Source organism: Cebus imitator, unplaced genomic scaffold (genome assembly GCF_001604975.1).
Source record: "Cebus imitator isolate Cc_AM_T3 unplaced genomic scaffold, Cebus_imitator-1.0 Scaffold158, whole genome shotgun sequence".
NCBI lineage: Eukaryota > Metazoa > Chordata > Mammalia > Primates > Cebidae > Cebus > Cebus imitator.
This window is the reverse complement of record NW_016107473.1, coordinates 1,973,731-1,985,096: the sequence shown is the minus strand read 5'-3', so window position 1 is coordinate 1,985,096 and position 11,366 is coordinate 1,973,731. Positions and strand designations below refer to the sequence as shown.

Here is an 11,366-nt window from a genome sequence, read left to right as displayed (position 1 = left end):
AGGACTACACAAGGTCACCACCATCCAGCATCAGGATATAGCTGTAGGACTTTACAAACCATTCCTATTTCTAACATCTGGAATTGATGTTTTTCCCAGTCCATCTTAAAATATGACTGCTTCAATCACAGATCAGATAAAAAGGACAATATGCACAACCTCCCGCTAGAATCCTGTTGTAGCCTAGACAGTGAAATGTATGACATCAGAAGACTTTAAAATTGCAGCTCTTTTTGGATCCCCCAAAGTGTATTGGCACTCTCCTCCAAACGGGCCTCTTCCTCAGGGGTCAGAGTCACCTTCACAATGTCTGAGATTCCATTCTGTCCCAAAATGCAAGGAACACTTAGGAAGACATCATCCCTTATTCCGTAGAGACCTTTAATCATGGTGGAAATTGGGTGCACCCGCCTAAGATTCTTCATTATACTCCCTGCCAAATCTGACACAGAGAGTCCAATGGCCCAGGATGTGTAGCCTTTGAGTTTGATCACCTCGTGAGCACTCTCAACCACCTGCTTGTGAACCTCTTTCCACTGTTCCTTATCTGTATCAGTCCCGAAATTCGGGTGCAGAGTCTTCAGGGAGATACCAGCAAGATTCACTCCACTCCATACAGGCACACTGGAATCTCCATGTTCCCCAAGGATCCACCCATGACAGCTTAATGGGTGAACTCCCAGCCCTTCCCCCTATCTGGTAATGGAATCCGGCTGAATCTAGATTGCAACTACTTCTAATAACACGGTTTTTGGGAAAGCCACTTATCTTCCAAGCCACATAGGTCAAGATATCCACTGGATTTGAAACAATAAGCAACTTGCAGTTTGGGCTGTATTTTACAACACTAGGAGTGATGAATTTAAAGATGTTCACGTTACGCTGGACCAAATTAAGACGGCTTTCTCCCTCTTGCTGATGTGCCCCAGCCGTGATAATTACCAGCTTGGAGTCTGCAGTTACATTATAGTCTTTGCCAGAGACAATCTTTGGTGTTCTAAGGAAAAGGCTGCCATGTTGGAGATCCATCATCTTTCCCTTCAATTTGTCTTCAATGATATCAACAAGAGCAAGTTCATCTTCCAAGTCCTTCATTAAGATACTGATGGCACAGGCCATGCCAACATCACCAACCCCAACAACTGTAACCTTATTCTGGGGGGTTTGTTCTTCCTTTAGAAGATTATGAATCACCTGATCCTTGAGGGTTGCTGTTTTGGACTAGGAACCAAAAGGAACCAGGAATGCATGTTAGGTGGGAGTTGGGGATGCAGGGCAGTGGGATCCAGACTTGGCGGGAGCTGCTCCAGCACTCCATCAATATTATTTTTAACCAAAACGTAAAATATTTGTAGCTTGGGAAGTGGTATTAATTATTAGTAAATATCATAGTCTTTGGAGTCAGATAAACATTGGGTTTGGATCCTAATTCCAGCAGTGATGAGATGCAAATAAGAACAAATTACTTAACTGCTTTAATTTAAATTTTAAGTTCATGAATGCTAATTGTATATATTTATGGGGTACAATGTGACATATGTATATATTTTGAAGAATGGTATCAAGCTAATTAACATATCCACCACTTCATATATATATATATATATATATATATATATATATATTGCACTTTAGGTTCTGGGGTACATGTGCAAAACATGCAGGATTGTTGCATAGATACATACATGTCAATGTGGTTTGTTGACTTCATCCCCCTATCACCTTATCTGGCATTTCTCCCCCTTTTATCCCTCCCTGATCTCTCTACCCACTGCTGTCCCTTCCCTATTCTCCCCCAACAGTCCCCAGTTTGTGATGCTCCTGTTCCTGTGGCCATGTATTCTCATTGTTCAACACCCGCCTATGAGTGAGAACATGTGGGGTTTGTTTTTCTGTTCTTGTGTCAGTTTGCTGAGAATGATGGTTTCCAAATTCATGCATGTCCCTACAAAGGACATGAACTCAACGTTTTCTTATGGCTGCATAGTATTCTGTGGTGTATATGTGCCACATTTTCCTTTTTCAGTCTATAATTGATGGGCATTTGGGTTGGTTCCAGGTCTTTGCTACTGTAAACAGTGCCACAATGAACATATGTGCACATGTGTCTTTATAATAGAATGATTTGTAATCCTTTGGGTATATACCCAGTAATGTGATTGCTGGGTCAAATGGATTTTCTGTTTCTAGGTCCTTGAGGAATTGCCACACTGTCTTCCACAATGGTTGAACTAATTTGTACTCCCACCAACAGTGTAAAAGTGTTCCTACTTCTCCACATCCTCCCCAGCATCTGTTGTCTCCAGATTTTTTAATGATCGCCATTGTAACTGGCATGAGATGGTATCTCAATGTGGTTATGATTTGCATTTCTCTAATGACCAGTGATGATGAGCATTTTTCATACGTTTCTTGACCTCATATATGTCTTCTTTTGAAAAGTGCCTGTTCATGTCCTTCGCCCACTTTTCAACGTGTTTGTTTTTTTCTTGTAAATCTGTTTTAGTTATTTGTAGATTCTGGATATTAGCTGTTTGTCAGATGGGTAGATTACAAAATTTTTTCCCATTCTGTTGGTTGCCGGTTCACTCTAATGATTGTTTCCTTTGCTGTACAGAAGCTTTGGAGTTTAATTAGATCCCATTTGTCTATTTTGGCTTTTGTTGCCAATGCTTTTGGTGTTTTAGTCATGAAGTCCTTGCCTATGCCTATGTCCTAAATGGTTTTGCCTAGGTTTTCTTGTAGGGATTTTATGGTGTTAGGCCTTATGTTTAAGTCTTTAATCTGTCTGGAGTTAATTTTAGTGTAAAATGTCAGAAAGGGGTCCAGTTTCTGCTTTCTGCCCACAGCTAGCCAGTTTTCCCAACACCATTTATTAAATAGGGAATCCTTTCTCCATAGCTTGTTTTTGTCAGGTTTGTCAAAGATCAGATGGTTGTAGATGTGTGGCATATTCTCTGAGGCATCTATTCTGTTCCGTTGGTGTACATCTCCATTTTGGTATCAGTACCATGCTGTTTTGATTACTGTAGCCTTGTAGTATAGTTTGAAGTCAGGTAGCATAATACCTCCAGCTTTGTTTTTTGTTTGTTTGTTTGTTTTTGCTTAGAATTGTCTTGGCTATGCGGGCTCTCTTTTGGTTCCATGTGAAGTTTAAGGTGTTTTTTTCCAGTTCTGTGAAAAGGGTCATAGGTAGCTTTACAGGGATAGCATCAAATCTATAAATTACTTTGGGCAGTATGGCCGTTTTCACAATATTAATTCTTCCTAACCATGAGCATGGAATGTTTTTCCATCTCTTTGTTCCTTCTTTTATTTCATTGAGCAGTAGTTTGTAGTTCTCCTTGAAGAGGTCCTTTACGTCCTTTGTTAGTTGTATCCCTAGGTATTTGATTCTCTTTGTAGCAATTGTGAATGGCAGTTCGTTCTTGATTTGGCTCTCTTTAAGTCTGTTATTGGTGTATAGGAATGCATGTGATTTCTGCACATTGATTTTGTATCCTGAGACTTTGCTGAAGTTGCTTATCAGTTTCCAGAGATTTTGGGCAATGTTGATGGGAGCTTCTAAATATACAGTCATGTTGTCTGCAAATAGAGACAATTTGACTTCCTCCTTTCCTAATTGAATACCCTTTATTTCTTTTTCTTGCCTGATTGCTCTGGCTAGAACTTCTAATACCATATTGAATAGAAATGCTGAGAGAGGGCATCCTTATCTAGTGCCAGATTTCAAAGGGAATGCTTCCAGTTTTTGCCCATTCAGTATGATATTGGCTGTTGGTTTGTCATAAATAGCTTTTATTACTTTGAGATACATTCCTTCAATACCTAGTTTATTCAGAGTTTTTAGCATGAAGGGCTGTTGAATTTTGTTGAAGGCCTTCTCTGCATCTGTTGAGATAATCATGTGGTTTTTGTCTTTGGTTCTGTTTATGTGATGGATTACCTTTATAGACATGCATATGCCGAATCAGCCTTGCATCCCTGGGATGAAGCCTACTTGATCGTGATGGATAAGCTTTTTGATGTGTTGTTGCAGTCAGTTTGTCAGTATTTTATTGAAGATTTTTGTATCTATGTTCATCATGGATATTGGCCTGAAGTTTTCTTTTTCTGTGAGTCTCTGCCAGGTTTTGGTATCAGGATGATGTTGGTCTCATAAAATGATTTGGGAAGGATTCCCTCTTTTTTTATTATTTGGAATAGTTTCACAAGGAGCGATACCAGCTTCTCTTTGTATGTCTGGTAGAATGTGGCTGTGAACCCATCTGGACCTGGGCTTTTTTGGGTTGGTAGGCTATTAATTACTGCCTCAACTTCAGCCCTTGTTATTGGTCTATTTGGGGTTTCAACTTCTTCCTGGTTTAGGCTTGGGAGGGTACAGTGTCCAGGAATTTATACATTTATTCCAGGCTTACTGATTTGTGTGCATAGAGTTGTTTGTAGTAATCTCTGATGGCAGTTTGTATTTCTGTGGAATTGGTGGTCATATCCCTTTTATCATTTTTTATTGCATATATTTGATTCTTTTCTCTTTTCTTTTTTATTAATCTGGCCAGCAGTCTGTCAATTTTGTTGATCTTTTCAACTAGCTCATGGATTTATTGATTTTTTGAAGGGTTTTTTTTTTGTGTCTCTATCTCCTTCAATTCTGCTCTGATATTAGTTATTTCTTGTTTCTGCTAGTTTTTGAGTTTTTTTTTATTTTGTTCCTCTAGCTCTTTCAATTTTGATGATAGGGTGTCTATTTTAGATCTCTACTCATTTCTCATGTGGGCATTTATTGCTATAAATCTTCCACTAAACACTGCTTTAAATGTGTCCCAGAGATTCTGGTATGTTGTATCTTCATTCTCATTGGTTTCAAAGGACATCTTTATTTCTGCCTTCATTTCATTGTTTATCCAGTCAATGTTCAAGAGCCAGTTGTTCATTTTCCGTGAAGCTGTGTTGTTCCGAGTTAGTTTCTTCATCCTGAGTTCTAATTTGATTGCACTATGGTCTGAGGGACTGTTTATTAAGATTTCTGTTCTTTTGCATTTGCTGAGGAGTGGTTTACAGTACTTCCAATTATGTGGTCAACTTTAGTGTAGGTGTGATGTGGTGCTGAGAAGAATGTATATTCTGAAATGTACAATATATTGTTATTAACTATGATCACTATGTTATGCAATGGATCTTGAAAACTTATTCTTCACATCTAACTGAAACTTTATACCCTTCAATCATCATCTTCCCAGTCCTCCTCCCACACCCTTCCACCAGCCTCTGGTAACCACCATTCTACTCTCTGCTTCAGTGTTGATTTCTAAGAAATAATTCACATATAAGTGAGATCAAGCAGTTTTTGCTTTTCTGTGCCTAGCTTATTCCACTTAATGTGTTCCATGTTAACCCATGATGTTGCATATGACAGAATTTCCTTCTCTTTCTAAAAAAAGAAATTATGGGATATATTTGAAGTTTATAGCATGAAGTTATTGGATATATATCTAGATACACAGATATATGTAGATAGTGTAATGTTTACTATAGTGAAACAGTTTAACATTTTCTTCTTCTTTAGGGCTGAATAATACTCCATTGTGTATATACACTACATTTTCTTCATCCATATGTTGATGGACACTTGGGTTGATTTCATATTTTGGCTATTGCAAATAATGCTGCAATGCACATGGGGTGCAGATATCTCTTTGACATACTAATTTTATTTCTTTTGCGTATATACTCAGAAGTGGCATTGCTGGATCATATGGTAGCTTTATTTTTAGTTTTTGAGAAACATGCATACTGTTTTCCACAATGACTGTACTAATTTACATTCCCAGCAACAGAGTACGAGGCTTTCCTTTTCTCCACATCTTTGCTAGCACTTACCTTTTATCTTCTTAAAATTAGCCACTCTGACAGTTGTGAAGTGGTATCTCACTGTGGTTTAATTTGCATTTCTTCCATGATTAGTGATGTTCAAAAGTTTTTTTCATAATTTCTATTTGGATCCTTTACCCATTAAAAAAATCAGGTTATTTGTTTCCTTGCTATTGCGTTGTTTGCATTTTAGATTCTGTGGTAGTGTTATTATAATAGTCTCAGTTTCCTCATTGTCTACGTGAGCAAAATGTTGCCTACCTCATATGATTTATATGAGGTTTAAATGACTCAGTAATTATTTAGCCTATTGTATAAACTCTGACATTTTGTAAGTATTCAAAATGTGATAACCGTAATAACTCTGTTTAATTTTACATTCTGAATTAAAAGCATTAAAAAAGCAGCAATTTTCAATTGCTAGTTAAACATCAGTTCTGGTAAGGATGATCAGTTCGTGTAAAGGCTATTAGTTTTGATAGAAAACTGGATATTTGAAAGATGCCAAAAGAAAACAACAGAGATCACTTTCCTGTCCCAAGGGGTATAGGTAGCCATATGTCAGAGAATCAGACTGTCATGAGCTAAGTTCACTGGCATGATTAATGGTGAGTTATCCAGATGTCTTCTTATGTGATAATGTGTACTGCATTTATGACATGTTTTTAAAATTTTTAAAGTTATACTTTAAATTCTGGGGTACATGTGCAGAATGTGCAGATTTGTCACATAGGTATACACGTGCCATGGTGGTTTGCTGCATCCATCTTGGAATCAACTCAAATGCCCATCAGTGATAGACTAGATACAGAAAATGTGGCACATATATACCATGGAATACTATGCAGCTATGAAAAAGGGATGAGTTCATATCCTTTGTAGGGAGATGGATAAAGCTGGAAACCATCATTCTCAGCAAATTGACACAAAAATAGAAAACCAACACTGCATGTTCTCACTCATAAGTGGGTGTTGAACAATGAGAATACATAGTCACAGGGAGGGGAATGTCACACACCAGGGCCTGTCAGGGTTTGAGAGGCTATGGGAGGGATAGTGGAGGTCAGAATATGGGAGGGATAGCATTAGGAGTAATACCTAATGTGTATGAGTATATGATATATTCTTAATCCAATAATCTTTTAGAATTAAATTTTGGAAAAAAGAACGAGCTAAATTATTTTAGGGCATATCCTTAGAAGGTAGACTATACTTCAATATAGTTGCCAAGGTCTCTTTAACAAGTCAATGCCATAAAAGGAAATATAAAAAGAAGGTAGAGGTATTAATAGATTTAAAAAGAAGAGGAGGCCAATAGTGGTGGCTCATGACTGTAATCCCACCATTTTGGGAGGCCAAGGGGGTGGATCAACAAGGCCAGATTTTGAGACCAGCCTGGCCAACATGGCAAAACTCTGTCTCTAATGAAAATACAAAAATTAGGCAGGCATGGTGGGAGACACCTGTAATCCCACCTACTTGGGAGGGTGAGGCAGGAGAATTGCTTGAACCCAGGAGGCGGAGTTTTCAGTGAATCGAGATTGTGCCAGTGCATTCCAGCTTGGGTGACAGAACGAGGCTATGTCTTAAAAATAAACGAATATATATATATATATATATATATATATATATATATATATATATTAAAAAGAAGAGGTTCAAGGACTATAAAAAATAGATTCAATATATGTTCTGGCTTGGGTAAGCGAACCCTAATGGGCATTTCTGGGACAATTGGAAAAGTCAGAATATAAACTGTATGTTAGGGCTGGGCATGGTGGCTCTCGCCTGTAATCCCAGCACTTTGGGAAGTCGAGGGAGGCAGATCACTTGAGGTCAGGAGTTCAAGACCAGCTGGGCCAACATGGCAAAAGCCCGTCTCTACTTAAAAATAAAAAAAAGTTAGTTGGTCATGTTGGCACACACTTGTAATCTCTGCTACTCAAGAAGCTGTACAGGAGAATCACTTGAACGCAGAGGAGGAGAGTTTGCAGTGACCGAGATTGTGTCACTGCACTTCAGCCTGGGCAACAGAGCAAGACTCTGTCTCAGAAAACCAAAACCAAACCCTGTATGTTAGTGAAGATGAAAGTCATTGATAAGGAAATGTGAACATTTGGCAACTGACATAGATATCTTTCTACGTGTGTGAGTGTGTGTGTGTACATATGTAAACAGAGCAAAATATCTGGAAGGTTTTACCCTAAAGTGTAATCTATAGTACATGTGTGATAATCTATGAATGGTAGAAATGTTGCATTTTTATTTTATTGATTTTGTTTATCTGAATTTTCTTTCTAGAATGTACACTGAATGCATTGAGTTTTTTTTTAAGGTGCTGCCTTTGTAATTAAACACACTCTGAAATATGTTTGAAATAAATATAATAACAGATGTGCTAATTGACTATATAGGTAGTGTGTCTATATTCCACAGGCAAAGAATTATTTAAATCAAATATATAGGCTTAGGTGAATGTGAAGGGCTCTGTATTTGCTCATTCTTAACTGAATGTATGTTGACGCGTCTCAGGCGTTGTCAGATCCCTTCACTGCTGCCACTGGGAATTACTGAGGACCTCAGTTAAGTGTAGAGTAGAGGCAATAATAAGCATTACTGATACTTTTAATTATTAATAAAAATACAATTTTATAAAGATTTCTCTAAAGAATATATTTAGCCTGGCATTTAAATAATTAAATAAATTCAAATGACACTGTTAATTTATTTTTATGTAAATCATCTAACAATGAATGGTATTTTTTCATAAAGTGATTACCAGGAAATTATCATATTTCTAAATTGTCATGATTCATCAGAATAAATGTGCTAAAAGTTCACTCTTAGCAAATCACAAAGCAACCTCAATTTATAATGTGAATTACACTTATCATTTACTCTTCTTCCTGAAACTATTTATTTTCAATATTGTTAAAATGCAGCATCCCTAAATTTTACAAGCATTTAAAAAAATTTCACATTCCTTTCTATAAACAGTAAAGATTCCTATTATGTGTCATAAATTTATCATGGAAAAGCAGGTACAGTTCAACTTTCAATATGTGATATTATTGTTTAAGCCTTCTCTAGAGTAGAATAAATCTATCAGTCAAATTTGCATATTTCCACAAAGTAGATACACAATTACTTACTAACTAATATTTATGTTCTCTGATTCATTTACGCTTAAGCTCATCTGAGAAAAATCATGAAATAATCTCCTGGAGAAGTTTTTACTTGCTGATCATCTGAGAAGTCTTATATCTGAAACAATTATTTTAGTAAGCGACCCTAGCTTTAGTTTTGTCTTATAGTATAGTATATGAAAATAATACATAGAATTATAAAACTTTTGAGCTGCCAGAGACTTGAGAATTGACCTATTCCACTTTGTCATTTTTCAAATATGGAAATTGAAGTGGGAGTTAAAGTAGCTAAAATAGGATTTGAGAAACTTTTAAGGCAACTTATAAATATTTCTATATTAAATTAAAATAAAATAAATATAAATTAATTATAATAATTCAAATTCTAAATATAGAATACTTACATGTATTATAATAATATATTAATTATATGATAATAGTTTATATTATACATAAAATAATTTATATTATAAACCTGATTTATAATATAAATTGTAATGATATTTAAGATAATTTAATATAATTAAGTATAAATATTTTTCTGCTCTAAGTCCCTTCAACATCTTCTCAATTTAAGTGCCAGGTCCTTCAGGCATCCTATTTTTTCCTCTTTATGAAATTTATGTAGAAATGTGGTCAAGCATGGTGGCTCACACTTGTAAATCCCAGCACTTTGAGAGGCTGAGGCAGGAGGATCACTTGTGCCTAGGATTTTGAGAGCAACCTGGGCAACATAGCAAGACCCCATCTCTACAAAAACCAAAAACATTAGCCAGGCATGGTGGTGCATATCTGTAGTCCCAGCTACCCAGGAGGATTGTTTCAGCTTGGAGGTTGAGGCTACAGTGAGCTGTGATAGCACCGCTGTGCTCCAGCATGAGTGACAGAGCAAGACCTTGTCTCAAAGAACAAAGAAGAAAATAAATTTATGTAAAAATGTAATTATCATACTTATTTTAAAAAATAGAGTCGGTTTTCTGCATGTGAACTTGAGGTCTGTGAGCCCAGAGGCCCAGCCTGCCTGCTCACCTCATCTCCAATGTACAGCAGTCTAGGCCTTTGTCAGGCAGATTTGTCACATGAATGGCAAAAACAAGCTTCAAATTTGGCTTCTATTAAAAAAAAAAACAACACATCGTTGCTCTAGGTGGCTTATGTTAGGTTACAGAAAGCTAGAAATTTTTCTTGTTGAGTAGCCAAAATTACCCTTAGCACCACAAAAGTTGTAACATAGCATCTATTTTTAAAACCCATATATATTAAATCCCTTCATGATAGCTGAATGTATCTCTGTGTTCCTCATATATTGCACATAACTTACAGTTATAGAAACTTACAGTTTCATATAACTTACAGTTTCAGAAGGGGGGGAGGGAGGGAGAAAGGGAGAGGGGATTGTGTGAATAATTTCCATTTACTAAGGGTACTGACGGTATATACAGCTTTTCATTCTCACACCAGCTCAGTTAAATAGGAATTTAAATATTTAGTTGATAATGAAGGAATCTGAGTGCCAGAGAAGCAACTTCCTTAAAGTCAGATGGCTGGTGTTCGTTGGCATTAGATTTCAAACTTTGTTTTGACTCCGGTGTCCATCGTCATGTGCCATGAAATATAGTTTGTACAGAACTCCTCTTCCTCTACCCAAAGTGGGTCTCACCACCTTGTCCCAACCCATTACTCTCCTCAGTCAAATACTCCACAACTCACTGGTTCTGAAACCCACTTTTCATCTGTGACATTTCTTCAATAGCATTTAGTTTCCTTAGGTCTTTTCTCTTGCTGACCTTATACATTGCGCCCTGTGGAACAGCATTTGAAACGTAGGCAAAACTCCCCTTTGCTTAAAAATAACTCCATACCATTCCATGATATTATCTGAAAAACACAACTCTCCTTGGGAAATGCTGTTTTCGAGATAATCCTTAACTCCAAGTTTCATCCTCCATTACCATCCTAACTCCATGGAATAAAGTCCCCCTCTACATTAAATTAAATTGTACAGTATAATATATATTCGAAAGAGCCTCATAAAATGCAAAAGGGTTAAATCAATATGTATTGCTTGGTTATTATTATTATCCATGCTGATTACATCAGAATGTTGATCAAACCTTGCTTTTCTTATTTCTTTTTTTATTTTTATTTTTTAATTTTTATTTATTTTCCCCCTCATTTATTTATTTTATTGCATTTTAGGTTTTGGGGTACATGTGAAGAACATGCAAAATTTTTGCATAGGTACACACGTGGCAGTGTGATTTGCTGCCTTCCTCCCCATCACCTACATCTGGCATTTCTACCCTTGCTATCTCTCCCCAGTTCCCCACCCCCCACTGTCCCTCCCCA

At 36.8% G+C, this 11,366-nt stretch overlaps 1 pseudogene; it reads right to left on the bottom strand.

Annotated features, from left to right (window-relative positions):
- Window positions 1–215: 215 nt before the first annotated feature.
- Window positions 216–11,366, bottom strand: part of LOC108314595 — a 75,724-nt pseudogene continuing 64,573 nt past the window's right edge.